Below are 16,539 nucleotides of genomic sequence, written 5' to 3' on the forward strand. Positions count from 1 at the left end.
TCCTCATTTCCTGTTCCTTTGCATGTTTGTCACACTTAAGTGTTTCGGAACATCAAACCAATTTAAACAATAGTCAAGGACAACACAAGTAAACACAAAATGCAATTTGTAAATTAAGGTGTTTATTATTAAAGGTGAAAAAAAATCCAAACCATCATGGCCCTGTGTGAAAAAGTGATTGCCCCCTAAACCTAATAACTGGTTGGGCCACCCTTAGCAGCAACAACTGCAACCAAGCGTTTGCGATAACGTGCAATGAGGCTTTTACAGCGTCCTGGAGGAATTTTGGCCCACTCATCTTTGCAGAATTGTCCTAATTCAGTTACATTAGAGGGTTTTCGAGCATGAACGGCCTTTTTAAGGTCATACCACAACATCTCAATAGGATTCAGGTCAGGACTTTGGCTAGGCCACTCCAAAGTCTTAATTTTGTTTTTCTTCAGCCATTCGGTGGTGGACTTGCTGGTGTGTTTAGGATCATTGTCCTGCTGCAGAACCCAAGTTCGTTTCAGCTTGAGTACACGAACAGATGGTCGGACATTCTCCTTCAGGATCTCTTGGTAGACAGCAGAATTCATAGTTCCTTTTATCACGGAAAGTCTTCCAGGTCCTGAAGCAGCAAAACAGCCCCAGACCATCACACTACCACCACCATATTTTACTGTTGGTATAATGTTCTTTTTATGAAATGCAGTGTTCCTTCTACGCCAGATATACTTGGACACACACCTTCCAAAGAGTTCCACTTTTGTCTCATCGGTCCACAGAATGTTGTCCCAAAAGTCTTGGGGATCATCAAGATGTGTTGCGGAGAAATTGAGACGAGCTTTGATGTTCTTTTTGCTCAGCAGTGGTTTTCTCCTTGGAACTCTGCCATGTAGGCCATTTTTGCCCAGTCTTTTCCTGATGGTGGAGGCATGAACGCTGACCTTAACTGAGGCAAGTGAGGCCTGCAGTTCCTTGGACGTTGTTGTGGGGTCTTTTGTGACCTCTTGGATGAGTCTGCGCTCTTGGGGTAATTTTGGGAGGCCGGCCACTCCTGGGAAGGTTCACCACTGTTCCATGTCTTCGCCATTTGTGGATAATGGCTCTCACTGTGGTTCGCTGGATTCCCAAAGCTTTGGACATGGCTTTATAACCCTTTCCAGACTGATAGATCTCAATTACTTTCTTTCTCAATTGTTCCTGAATTTCTTTGGGTCTCGGCATGATGTGTAGCTTTTAAGGATCTTCTGGTGGACCTTACTGTGTCAAGCAGCTCCTATTTAAGTGATGCCTTGATTGTGAACAGGTGTGGCAATAATCAGGCCTGGGTGTGGCTAGAAAAATTGAACTCAGATGTGGACAACCACAGTTATAGTATGTTTTAACAAGGGGGGCAATCACTTTTTCACACAGGGCCATGATGGTTTGGATTTTTTTTCACCTTTAATAATAAACACCTTCATTTACAAATTGCATTTTGTGTTTACTTGTGTTGTCCTTGACTATTGTTTAAATTGGTTTGATGTTCCGAAACACTTAAGTGTGACAAACATGCAAAGGAACAGGAAATGAGGAAGGGGGCAAACACTTTTTCACACCACTGTATATTCACACCAAATTTGGATTGAGTATTGATAAGGGTTCGGAATAGTGATATTTTATTCTGTGGGGACACATAATTTTCGGAACTTTAATATGTTCCGTTAATGTAGTATCTCTGTTTAGTTTTATTTTGTACTTGTGTTTTTTATTTTTTATTATTTATTTTATTTTGTATTAATTTTATTTTTTTGGGTATTTATATGATTTGTATTTAATCACCCAATAAGACATTGTAGGGATATGATGATCTTTGTACACAAATAATTTATGATATTAATTTTCTATAATATTTTATCATTTTTTGTTATCAGATCTGATGTCAATGTTAAGGTTCTGTTTATTTGTATGTAGTGCTGGGACAGGCCTCTTCCTTCAGTGGTGTCACCCGGTGCACAGAGGTACACTATTAAGGGTTTGCTTCACCCTCCGTACTTCATTTCCTTTTGTTTTGTCCCCATTAGGAGGAGTGTGAGGTGAGGCGCAGTATCACCGGTATCCACGTGGGAGGAGTCAAGGTGTTCAATGCCTTTCCATTGATACATCGGAAACGAGGCTTGGCTTATGCGGAGCCTGGATTTCCGGTGTGGGTGGAAACGAGGCTTGGCTTGTTTTTGGAGCGTGGCCTTCCGGCGCGCGCTGGGGGTGGGGCGTGGTCATTGTGCCTTTGCTTCGGTCAGGCGGATGACTACGCCGATGTGCGTCACTTCCGCCTCTCTGACCATAGTGACCTCGCCTCTGATTGGACACCAGCTTTAAAGGCTTGGTTCTTTTTCCTTAATATGGCGCAGAATAAATTATTTAGTATTAGTTGCTTTACATCCTTCGGACACGGCCATTGGGAGTTAGATCCGATGCATGTGCGTCACTTCTGGTACGCAATCGAAAACGAGGCCTGGGTCTCCAATGGAGGAGGAGGCGTGGGCTACAGCTCATTATAAAATAGGGGGCATAATGGCGTGTCACCCGTACCCCGAGACGACGTGATATATCACGAAACGCGTAGGGCGGTGTGACACGCTACTTCTTTGCCTCTTAAACATCAGTTGGAATAAGGATATGATCGTGGAGAATTGCGCTCGGCTGTCGCTTCCCATCATGATATGCCTTTACTTATTTATTACTAGTAATCTTGTAAGTGCATCTCTTTTTTTATTTTATTTTAATAAATGGTTTTACACTATTTGGAGTGCTTCTTTTCCTTCCTATGGTGGACCATTCGCTCTTCTCATTGGAATATTTCTGAATTGTGATCCTGTTCTTTGTGACACGTGGTGTTTTGTCTACAGTTTATTGTTTTTTTTGGTTTCATTCTAAGAACTATCACAAAAGGACAAATTAAGATTTTATGTGACTAATCTATTTATTTGCACATCATATTTTGCATGTTAGTGTGTGGTATAATAATGTTGTGATCCACTGCACATGCAATCAGTGACACTGCTGTACATGTATTGTTAAATGTGTTCAGTATATGTGACACAATAAGTTTGGGATTCACCAGATACATAGTGATGTTTTTTATATGTAATATTTTTGCACTGTATGAGGTTCATTCTTGAAACAGGGGATATTACATTTTAATCACTTAGGGTTTTCTATTCAGTTTCCTGGGTGAGGTGTTTATACCTTAATATTAACTATTAGGGACTGCGTGGTTCTTTTTGTTTTTTCTCACTTACACACGTATATAACTTTTTGGTATATATCAGAACTGCAGCATTATTGATTTTTATTTCGTTATTCTGTAGCGCAATTTTTCTTTCCCTTTTTTTCTGGGGTGATAAGCTACCTGCATATTGTGAAAAACTATATAACAACAATACTGCGCAATAGTCGGCTAGAGAAAAATGAGGATAAGCTAAAGGCTGCTGACACGCTAAAATTGGGAACTTTTTAGCTGGGAGAAAATGTCAAAAATAAAGTGTAAGCGCCCAACTTATATATATGTGACTCTTAAAGTAATACAAACGTGTGTGTACACCTGTGTGAAAAAATATGTGTGAAGTGACCCCAAAAGAGATGGGGGCAATAGTGATATATGTATTGAAACAATTAATAAGAAAAAAAGTGATGACCTGTAAATATGTGCATGAAATCAATTGGGGACTGTATGAATACTTATCCCAGTGAAGAGGGAAACAAAGCAAAAACCAATCAATATAAACACATAAAAATATGATTAATAACAGTGGTAAAGTCCATAATAAGACATGCAAAATATAAAGTCCATATAAAGACGTGCAGAATGTCAGTCTCAACGTGTTACGATATCAACCGAGATCCTGTAGTGTTGTGACCAAGAAAGGTATTTCACCTTGTGACGATCCCACCACCTTATAGGGTGCAGGCTTACCGAATCAATATGACCCTAGCAGACGTACGCCTCAGGGGTCAACCAGAGCTTGTAATCTCGGCCAAAGTAGTCCCAAAATTGGATGTTCCAATCGTGCCACATACGGTTCACACAGACGACTAGGTGTGATCACTGTTTTTCATATACATGAACAACTCCGACAACAACTCAGGCATGGAAGATGAAGAAACAAAGCCAACATGGCATAATAACGTTTTTAAAAAAGCCTTTTAATAAAAAAATGGTTCAAACTCACATTTCCAGAATGATCAATAAAGCATATCAGAGGAAAATAGGCAGTAGCGGAGTCCTCCCGACGCGTTTCGACCTACAGGTCATCATCTGGGTTACCTGCATATTGTGGTCCCCTTTAATAAGGAACCACTATTATCTGGTAAGTGGCAGTATTTACTGTGGTAGAGGTGCGTTTTTTTACATTTGGCACACGTGTCTGTGATTTTTCATTTCACCTTTTTCCACCGTGGAAGAATATACTTTCCTTTGGGACTATAAGGCTATACATTGTAAACAGTAAATGTAATATTCAAGTGTTCCAATGATCCAAATGAATGCATTTGGTTAAAGTGATTGTAAACCCTTACAAACCACTTTGACCTACAGGTAAGCCTAGATTAAGGCTTACCTGTAGGTCCAAGAAATATCTCCTAAACCTACATGGTTTTGGAGATATTTGCCAAAACACAGGCACCGCGGTCTATGGCGCATGCACTGTAGACAGCGGCGCGCAGGCGCACTGAGCACGCTGCTGTCAACGCCGATATGCCGCGAGTGGCGGCTCCCGTGCGCATGCGTGGGAGTGACGTCATCGCGGCTTTACCGAATGACAGCGCCGGAGCAGCGAGACCCACCGAGAAGATGGAGGCTCAGTACACAAGGGGACATTGGTGACTTCGCTGGCTCTTGTATCAGATAAGGGACACATAATGGACTACTATGCGATGCATAGTAGTCTATTATGCTTTACCTTTGCAGGGAATCAAAGAGGAAGTAAACCCATCAGGGTTTACTTCCTGTTTAAGAAGGCACTGTAGAACCGCAAATCTATTATATAGGGTAGAGAGTATTCTCGTTCCATCCAGGGAGCGGAGCACTTCCTCTATTTCCTGCTATTTCCTAAGTCCCCGCTCCCGTTTAAGATCATCAAAGGCTAATATCTGCCCCTGGAGAACAATGTTTCCCAGGTTTGTGATTCCATATCTGGCCCAAATGATCGGATCCGGGATAGTCCTGAAATGGGGTAGACGGGGGTTTCCCCAAAGTGGAGTGTTCGGGGACCAAGTCTGGAGCTTCCCAAGTTTCTGAGCAACAGTGTCCCACACTTTAAGGGTCACGCACATGGGAGGGGTCACCCAAGGGTTGGACCTGGGGCCTCTATATATCAGGTTTCTCAGTTCGGAGTATGAGCCGAGTATTGCTGCTTCCAGCGTCGACTTGGGGTGGCTGGCTCTTCAGAGAGCCACCATTTGACACTGACAAGGACCGCCGCCAATAGTATTTTCTAAAGGAGGGTAGTGCCAGTCCTCCTAGCGTAACAGGTAGTTGCAGGGTAGAAAAGGGCAGCCATGGGTTCTACTGCTAGTGCAAATAGCCCCGGGGAGAGGGGACATCCTTGTCTTGTCCCTCTGCATAGAGAGAAGGGTGGGGACATAACCGCGTCGGTGCAGACTCTAGCTGTTGGAGCCCTGTAGACTGCCTCGACCCAGGAGATAAAGGCCGGACCGAACCCAAACCTGCGGAGGACCTCCCATAGATATCTCCATTCCACGGAGTCAAAAGCATTCTCCGCTTCCAGGGAGGCCACTATCGCTTTCGGGTCCTCTCCCACCCCTGAGGCCAAGACAGTGTACAATCTTCTAAGATTTATGTTGGTTCCTTTACCTGGCATGAAGTCCGACTGATCCCCATGGATCAGGGTAAGGATTGCAGTTATAAGATATCACCCAATATCAACCCTTTGTCATTACCAAACTAGAAGGGGCACCTTTTCCCTCTGCAACACCCCACCTCCCCCCAATAGGCATTCAGTAAAAGGCAGCTCCCTCATGGAATCACAGTTATTAGGAACAACATGATCTCTGTTGCATATTACCTGAACACAGAGTCCCCGAGGGGGGAGAAGAGGGGGGAGACAGTCGGCATCGGGACCACAGTTCCCGGGATAAAAAAGGATCAGTTCAAGGCAGGGGAACAGGACTCTCCAGTATACCCAGAAGATTAGCTAGCTGGGACTGGAAGAGGAGAGGGCACAGGGTCGCCCGATGCCTCCGGCTTGCAGCAAATTGTATGGATGTCTAGACCACAGGGTTAGTCCTGCTGGTCCGGGGGTGATCCCGCTGGGGTAGAAATGGCTATTGAGGAAAGTAAAATGACCGGGGGGGCCCAGGGGAAAGACCAGCCGGGTCCATCTCCGGGGACATCAGAAGCCCGGGGGGAGTAGCAGCAGAAGAAAGCGTTCGTAGATAGGGTCAGTGAGCATGTGGAAGAGATTCCCTCCATCTGGTCGCCTCATCGGGGGAGGTGAAGAATCTTGTTGACTCACTGTCCACCACCCGCAGACATGCAGGGAACATCATGTTATACTTTTTTTTTTTTTTATTCTGTTTATTGATTTTACATATAACATACTATACAAACATTGGACGCTTCAACTGGACGCGTCCATTTTGGCCAGGTGGCCACTTGTGTAACTAACAGAGACCTCCTAACTACCCCCCCAACATTACCGCCCCCCCCCCCCCCGAGTCACAGCTCGACATCATACTGGATTCCCCTGTTGCCTTGCAGCACTCTGTTGGTCATGTCATAAAAGATAGTTCACCATATACTACAGGAGGTATGCCACAGCTCAGTACCTAAGAAGTGCGGCTTCCCCTGAGAAAGCAGGCCCGGCACCCAAAGTGACCATGTTCAGCTGGTTTGGCTCACCCCACGGTGGAACTGGAATTAAACCATGAGTACCATACCTTGTCGAACTTCTTCATACACCCCCTGGCCTCATATGTGGCCTTGTAGTAGGGCAACATCGAGTTAACCAAACCCTTCCAAAAGGAGATACTCAGTGCCCTGTCTTTTTTCCAGTTCATCAGTATGGCTTTCCAACCATAGAAGAGTAAGACATTCAGCATTGTTCGCATGGCCCGTGTCGGGACCGCTTCCTCCACTAGCCCCAGTAGACACACTCTTACAGTTATTGGGACTGGCACTTGGATTAGATCAGTTATACAAGAGGTAAGGTCTGCCCAAAATTCCTGCACCTGGGGGCACCCCCAGAAGATGTGGTCAGCATCTGCGGGTGAATAGGAGCATTTCCAGCACTCCACAGACACCGTCGGGAAAATCTTGTTTAATCTGGCCGGGGTATAGTAACTCCTGTGCAGGAACTTGAACTGGATGAGCCTGTCCCTTGCTGACACCAGGTGTCGAAATGGTTGAGTCCATAGGGAATCCCAGTCCTCCCCCCTCACCTCTGGTACCTCCTCCACCCATCTATCCCTGCATTTAGCAATCGCTGGTGATGTGGTTTTGAACATTTCTTTATAAGTTAGAGAGAGAGGCTTGGTCAAATTCTCACTCCTTAATAGTGTTTCAAGAGAAGAGGGCATAGACTCCACCCTCATCTCTCGAAACTGTGCCTGAAAGGCATGTCGGATTTGTAAGTATCTGAACAAGTATCCATTGGGCAGATCATGTCTCATCTGTAATTGAGAGAAAGTGAGCAGTTCCCCATAGGTGGTTATATCATGTACTGTCTTAATACCCTTTACTGCCCAGAGCATAGGATCTGGTAAATTGTAGAAGTGGGGCAACGTTGGGTTCATCCATAAAGGAGTTGACGTTGTCATACCCCGAAAGGTCGGACACGCTAATTTAACCGCTACTCCCCACGCCTTAATAGTGGCCTTCATAGTCGCCGTTAGCGGCAGATCTGATCTGAGACCTCTGAACAGGGAAAATCTAAGACTATCAAAGGAACCCAGCTGAGCTGCCTCCAGCACCGTTGCTGCATCCCCCTCTTCAGTCGTCAGCCATCTGCGGGCCATCATGTTATGCTTTAATCCTCTGGCACACAGCTGGGCCTTGATTTGGCTGAATGTTCTGCGGAGCCTCTGAGTTTCCACAGAATATCATGATCCTCACGTTTTCATGCCACAGCTCTGCCAGTTTCCGTGCCTCCCGCAGAACCAGGGCCTGGTCCCTGAAGTTTAGTAGGCGAAATATGAAGGTGCATGGCGGAGCACCTGTGGGACCTCTGGCAGATGGCATTCTGTGCGCTCTCTCCACTGCAAAGTGGGGAGAGAATAGTGCCTGGGGGAGGAGTGTGTGGAGCATCTGTTCCATGTAGGACGCCGGGTCTCGGCCCTCAGCACCCTCCGGGAGACCCACCACCCTCAGGTTGTTCCTGTGGTTACGGTTTTCCTGGTCCTCGGCTCAGGACTCTATAGCTTTTACGCGGACCTGCAGAGTGTGGAGGGAGGCTCCATGATCCCATAGTGTGTCTTCTGTGTCGCTCGTTCTGCGTTCCACCTCAGACAGCCGGTCTCTGCACTTGTCCATGTCCCTCCTCATCAGGCCCATCTCCATCTGTATGTGTTCAATTTTTGTGGTGAGGGTCGATTGACAGCCTGCAATAGCTTGCATCAGGGCTTGAAATTGATCCGTTCCCAGAGGAGGGGATTCAGGCTGGTCCATCTGAGACACCATGTTGGAGCATGACAGTACACGAGGGCTCTGAGGCTGCTGCGAGGCTCGGGAAGCCGGGTTCCTCTTTCTCTCCTCCAAGCCAGAGATCCCTTTTTTCATACCTGCCTCCCGCCCACTCACCGCAGGTATGTCAGGGTAGTTTCAGATCCTGTATAAACGGATAAAAGTGCCTGCCAGGTGTGGCGCTCCCTTCACTAGCGTCCTCTCAGGTCGCCATCTTGACCACGCTTCGGACTTTTTCTATGAACTCTGTGTATAATTATTATTTTTTACTCAGTCACCTATTTATTTATTTAATTTTGGCTTGAGTTTATTATTTTATTCTTTAAGGCACATATGTGGTTTTATGATACATTTTGTCATTGTGTCACTGTAGAGTATTAATTTTCACTACATTCATTGTATATTAATTTCAAGTTTTTGGGGGTAGTTTTTGTATATGGTTTTAGCATCATTACACACATGAATTGTTTGTATTTGAGCACATTTATTTCTGCACATAATTTTCATCGATTATTTGTGACAAATTTGTGCACTCTATTTAATCTTTATACTTATGAGGAGTCATACACTGTCACTTTAGTATTCAATTATTGTATATTGGTCAATTTTTAGTGCTGCCCTTTTATTTTTTTGCTTTGACATGATGTCCTGCATGCAAAACTTCAATAAGGACATACAGGCGGTGGAATCAAGGGTGGACCATATTGAATGTAAAATGGGGGAATTTGCGTCCACTATAAATGATTTGGTAGATGCCCATGATAAGCATGAGGAGGAGATGGAGAGTACCAAGGAAAAATGGCAGACATGGAAGACAGAAGCAGACGGAATAATCTGAAAATCAGAGGTATTCCTGAATCCATCCATCAGGGGGATCTGAGGGCCTACGCTACTACCCTATTCACAGAAATCCTTCCTGATTTAACAACGCTTTATGTCACTATAGACAGGATTCATTGCCTCCCTAAACCATCCTGCCTCCCTGATCAGACACAGAGGGATGTAATTATGCAATTACATTTCTACACGCAAAGGAGCAACTGGTGGCGGCAATGCGTACCAAGGAACGCATCCCACCTCAACACCAACACCTGCAGTTTTATGCAGACCCGTCACAGTACACTCTAAAAAAAAAAGAAGAAGCTTGGCTACTATAACCAAAGCACTCAGGAACCACAAGATAAAATACAGGTGGGGGTACCCGACAAACATCACCATCACTAAAGATGGGAACACACACATAGTAACATAGCTGGAGAAGGGCCTATCCTTGCTGAAGGAGTGGCATATTGTCCCTGAATCAGATGGCAATCCCAATCTCCCTAAAAAAGTACCACTAGTGGAAATAGATAGAGAATGGTCACTGCAAAGAATAACAAGAAAAATGCCTGAACCTGGTAAACAAATCCAGGGACTATGAGTCCCAGAGAAGGGAGTATCCTTCTCTGCCACAAACTTGACCCTCTGTTTACACTTGAGCATCTGAGAGAACAGTTATCGCACATTAACCCGGGCAGTTAGCCCACTTGGTTCACAATGATTTGTTTTCCTCAGGAATTTGAACCCCAACTATGCTCTATGACTCATTTTGTGACATTTCTTTTTACTGTTTCTTTTTCCTATTCATCACAGTATGTTCCTACTAATAAATCAAAATATCCTGAGTGTCACATACAGGACAGCATTCATGATCAACCATATGCCTGCAGGGATGCAGAGCCAACCCCAAGGTTCAACACCAAGGTACAAACAAACTCTCCACATACCCATCCACGATGGAACTTCATAACGTGAATACCACTACTAAAACCTCTATGCACTCTTTTCACAATAAGAGCAATTCTCACTTTGACCACTGAGGGGAACACTTCCCTCAGAAATCAGCTCCCCATAAAAAGAATAGCTTTATCTTATCCCTAATCCATCCACATGGGGTGACATTTCTATCTATTAATGAAAAAGGCCTCAATCATCCAGCTAAGCGCAAATCACTGTGGACCGAAGACCTACAATTCAAGAGTGACATCCTGTGTACAAGGAAAACTCACTATTGTGCAACGGCACAGCCCAAATGCTCACACAAGAGCTACCCATATATCTTCACTGCTAATGCAGAGTCAAAGAAAAGATGAGTCTTCACAGCAATCAGAGACACTGTTTCTTTAGAGCTCCACAAGGAAATCAAAGACCCTAGGGGCAGATACCTAATCTTAAGATTTTAACCTTGTCCCAGATAAAGTCATGGACTCAACCTCCACATTTACTCATACAGGCCCTTCTCTTTTCAAAGCAATGCATCAACACAACTTATATGACGCATGGCGATGCCTCCATGTGGGGGAAAGAGACTTTACCTTTTTTTCTACACCTCACCGATCTTACTCCCACTTAGATCTTTTTCTTGTGGACCAGGGACTCTTACCAAGAGCAACCAAAACTACGATTAATACAATAACCTGGTCAGACCACGTGTCAGTGACTCTTACCATAAAAGACTCCCTATCCTCTGGTGCTAACCCAATATGGAGAGCCAACCCACTGCAGAGAGATGATACCAAAAAAATCTTGGAAAGCCATCTAAACGACTATTTTGCTGACCATGTGGATTCTGTAAATGCCTATTTTGTCCTGTGGAACGCCCACAAAGCGTTCACGCGAGGCATTTTTATCAATTTAGGTGCAGGGGTAAAGAGGCAGAGGCAAAAACGCATAAAAGAACTTACTGACAGCATCCGTGAATTAGAAATCTTAAATAAACAGAGCCCTTCACCATCAATCTCCAATAGATTATCGCAGATCAGATAGGACCTCAGACTTTGTCTTCTGGAGAACTTTGGGAAGATTTCCAGATGATTAAAAATGACTTATTATGCCCATGGCAATAAAGCAGGCAAGACCCTAGCCCAAAGCCTGAGTGGCTACAGATATAAAACTAGAATCCCTTACTTAGTTCATCCTATCACTAAAGATAAACATTACCACCCTAAAGACATTGCGGATGCTTTCAGTGACTACTACGGATCCCTATACAATTTAGAGAAAGACCCCTTCACTCTCCAACCTGATTCTGAAATGATAACAATATTTCTAGCCCAACTATCCCTCCCCCAGCTTACAACAGACCAACTACAACAGCTAAACTCTCCCTTCAGTCTTCCAGAAGTGAACGCAGCTATTGATTCGCTACCGCCCAATAGATCCTAGGGGAATATTATAAAACTTTCAGACAGACCCTTGCACCTTATTTTATCTGATTGTATAATGATGCTGCTGCCTCTTCCACTTTCCCCCTCAGAAATGCTTAAGGCATTAATTATAGCATTACTCAAGCCGGGAAAAGACTCATCCACCCCACCAAATTTTAGGGGTATGTCACTTCTTAATAATGATTGGAAATTATATGCAAAACGTATTGGCCTACGTTTAACAGACATCCTCCCTGACCTTATATACTCTGATCAATCTGGATTCACTAAAGGTCGTCAGACCTCGGATGCCACTAGACGCCTTAGCAATGTAGCGGCCATAACCCTTTGTAGGGCGGCCTTAACTTATTGGGCTTACCGGTTACCTTCGTTTGGCTTGTTCTTCCACGTCTAGGAGTTCCCAGGGTTGATACCCAACAACTTGGATACCAATAAAGTCCTTTTGAAAGGTTTTATTTTGCAGGGGTAACATCCAACAACACAGTCTTGTATAGGAACAGAGGGCAAGGGTGAAGAATTCAGGCACCTTGAACTGCAGACATAACAAAGTCTCTAGTACCACCCAGAGAGTAGCCACTCGCAGCTGGGCGCTTCAAGGCTGAACAAATCTCTAGCCAGAGATTATAGCAGTCACCACTTTGATTCAGAACTTGTGAAATCTCTAACCTTTAACAAGTTGTAACTGAAAGTGAACAGGAACATTTTTGCTCAGTACATGGAATGTTCTCTGTCCCTTGACAGTACTGGAAAAAGCGTGGGTTCGTCAATGTCCTTCCCAACTCAGTAACCAGGCACTTCTCAGGATGCCAGCTTGTTGACCCTCCTCCGAAGAGTCCTCTCCCGGTCACTTTCACGAGCTGTGGTGCCCCTCCAAGTCGAGAGCACACCCGGACACCTTGAATCCTCTCTCAGTTACTGCGCCTCAGACCAGCCGGTTCTGAGACTCGGGAACAGACGGATCCCTACCCCAGACCAGGCGGGTCTATTGGGGGTATCCAACAGAAGCATGTTCTGGGATGTTGAACACCCAGTGACCGAGACCTCCCTTATACTGATGCCTAAGCTAATATAGGCCTTTGCAGCACAGTAATAAATAACCAGATTTGTCAGAGGGGGTGAAGTGTTTTACAGAGTTGTGGCAGAGAAGAGTCCATCATACAAAGCGTCTCCTGCGAGGTGTAGCGCTACACAAACATTTATCATATAGTAGCTTACAAATTCTTAGTTGTGATGGCTGCATTACATTTCTTTTTTAATCTCTCTTTCTTCTATTTTCACTTGGTGACAAAAATTGCAGCTGTTGAATCTTTAATAAACAGACACTCACCTGTCCAAAGATCTGTCACTGTCCTCACCGGAGCCAATTCTTCTACTGTCTTTGGGTCCCCAGTGCCGGTATGTTAACTGTAGGCAGCTGACTGTGACTCTTTGCGATTTCACAGCTGGCTTTCCACTGCGCATGCATGAATGCGCTTTGTAAACTGATGTGTCCCAGAATGTTGGGGGGGGGGGGGGTGAGGAGAGCATCCTGTGGATCTGCTGCAATGATCAAAAACAGGTACCCGCTCCTTTCCCCCCCAAAAATGTATTCCAAATGTGGCAGAGGAGGGAGAGGAGGAAAAAGAGCAGGACTTCCCCATTTGGATGAAGCTCCATTTTAAGTGCAGTATAGAAACTAAAAGAAAAGATATTTATAAACTTTAAGAATGTTGTATCATTTTGTGTAAACAAACTTACTTTTAGTAACAAGGACTGATGCAGTATCATCTTCTGTATTTACCAACATCCCTGAAAGAAATGATTACAAGTTAAATTTGGCATGGCAAATCTTACATGCTATCAAAATGCCTTAAAAATGTGTGCAAATTTTATACTCAACAACCTGTCAGGCAACATACTAGTACAAGTTCATCTGGTTGTCTATCCTATAATCTGATAAATGAGCTTTTGATGGAAAATAGAAAAGCACTACTGTAGTCATAGACCAGTCTTATTCAAAGCTATTTTTTTTACCAGAATAAAAAAAAAAGCTACTTCCACTTTGATTAATTTAACTGCTGCATTTTTTTGGTCTATCTTTTCAAACCATAGGTAGGGTCATGCATACAATTCCACATATTCATTCATTTTTAATTAATTCTGAATGAAATAAATATAAAATTGCAAAAGAAAACCATAGTGTGAATGGTGTATAAGCAATACTGTAAATACATTACGGGTTTATACACCGTAAACACAATCTTTCTATTCTTACTTGTCTTATAAGTCATTTAAATAAATTGCTGTTTAACACTGCATTAATTAATCTCATAATTACGTTCAACTCTTGACGCTATAAGGCCCAATTCAGACCTTTTTAATCCGGTGCTGTATAATAGCACATGCGTATTAACACATGTCATGCATTCATACTTGTTGCATTAAGGCAGTGCATGTCAATAGGCTGTTAGCGCACAACAGACCAGAATAACTCAGGATAAAATCCATTTCAACAGTAGTTTATTGGGTAAAACAGTAGCTGACCTCTGGGTATATGTCTAGTCTTTAAGAAGGTAGAACACTTGCCAAAACAAAGACCCAGCTCTGCCTAGTAGCTATACCAGGGCTACTGATAAGGCAGTAGAACCATCCCTCTTGTACGGGCCCAGGCCCCATCAGTTCAACAGGGGGCATGGCCCCTGACAAGCAGGAGGAGCGGTTCTACTGCTCTATCATAAAAAAAACAGGAACAGCAACTTGTGTAAGCGAAACTTGAAACAATGCAATTTCTCACTGTTTTCCTTAGCTGATAATTGCTTGGCACAAGACAGCATACAATGCATTGAAAACATATTCATACCCCTTGACATTTTGTACATTTTGTCATGTTACAACCAAAAACATAAATGTATTTTATTGGGATTTTATGTGATAGACCAACACAAAATGGCACATAATTGTGAAGTGGAAGGAAAATTATAGTTTTCAAAATTCTTTACAAATAAATATCTGAAAAGTGTGGTGTGCATTTGTTTTTACCCCCCTTTACTCTGATACCCCTAATGGAAATCTAGTGGAATCAATTGCCTTCAGAATTCACCTAATTAGTAGAGTCCACCTGTGTAATTTAATCTCATTATAAATACAGCTGTTCTGTGAAGCCCTCAGAGGTTTGTTAGGAAACCTTAGTGAACAAACAGCAAGGCAAAGGCCATGGAACACACCAGACAGGTCAGGCATAAAGTTGTGGAGAAGTTTTAAGCAGGGTTAGGTTATAAAAAATATCCCAAGCTTTGAACATCTCATGGAGTTCAATCCATCCTCCAAAAATGGAAAGAGTATGACACAACTGCAAACCTGCCAAGACATGACTGTCCACCTAAACTGACAGGCCGGCCAAGGAGAGCATTAATCAGAGAAGCAGCCAAACGGCCCATGGTAACTTTGGAGGAGCTGCAGAGATCCACAGCTCAGGTGGGAGAATCTGTCCACAGGACAACTATTAGTCGTGCACTCCACAATTCTGACCTTTATGGAAGAGTGGTAAGAAGAAAGCCATTGTTGAAAGAAAACCTTAAGAAGTCTTGTTTGCGGTTTGCGAGAAGCCATGTGGGGACACAGCAAACATGTTGAAGAGGGTGCTCTGGTCAGATGACGCCAAAATTTTACTTTTTGGCCTAAAAGCAAAACGCTATTTGTGGTGGCTTTCTTTTGGTGGTATTTAATCACTGCTGGGTTTTTTATTTTTTACAAAGTTTTTGCTACTTTTTTCTGTCAGTAAATTTTGTAACTAAGTTATTTTTCACCTTCACTGATGTGCGCTGATGAGGTGCCACCGATGGGCACTGATAGGCTGAACTGGTGGGTACTGATGAGGCGGCACTTATGGGCACTGATGAGGTGGCACTAATATGCCACACTGATAGGCGGAAGTGGTGGGCACTGATAGGTGGCACTGATGGGTACGGATAGGTGGCATGGATAGGGTTACAGATGGGCACTGATGGGCATTGATGGGTGGTACTGATGGGCGACGCTTATTGGCATTGGTGGACAGAAGTGATGGACATTGATGGGCAGCACTGATAGGCGGCACTAATTGCCAGCACTGACTGGGATGGCTAATGGGCACTGATTTGTGGGCTCTGATCACTGGCATTGGTAGGCACTGTATGCTGGCATTGCCATTTTTTACACTTTATATACTGTAATCAGGGCACTGCTGATCAGTGCCCTGATTACTTCCTTAGCTGTCCCCTGTGAGGAGATGCCGCTGATCGGCTCTCCTCTCCTCACACTCTGTCAGTGTGAGGCGAGGAGCACCGATTACCGACATCTCCATGTTTACATGTGACCGGCTGTGATTGGACACAGCTGATCACATGGTTAAAGAGCTGCTGACGCAGCTCAATACACAGATTGGTGTTGCACCGTGTCCTAGCAACACAGTGTGGCTACGATCGCCATGCTAGGAGCCCCCGCAGGTGCTTGGGAGCGGATGTTCCGTGCCGCCATCATATGCTGCCCAGAACAAGAGCTGCACCACCCCACCGTCATTTGATGGCGGGCAGAAAGCAGTTAACCAACTAAGGGCAGGGCCTCGTTTTGAGATTTAGTGTTTACTGGTTTAAAACAGTTTTTTTTTTTTGCTAGAAAATTACTTAGAACTCCCAAACATTATATATATTT

The sequence above is a fragment of the Lithobates pipiens genome, unplaced genomic scaffold (assembly GCF_037356315.1).
Source record: "Lithobates pipiens isolate NorthernLeopardFrog02 unplaced genomic scaffold, aLitPip1_a1.2 Scaffold_23, whole genome shotgun sequence".
NCBI lineage: Eukaryota > Metazoa > Chordata > Amphibia > Anura > Ranidae > Lithobates > Lithobates pipiens.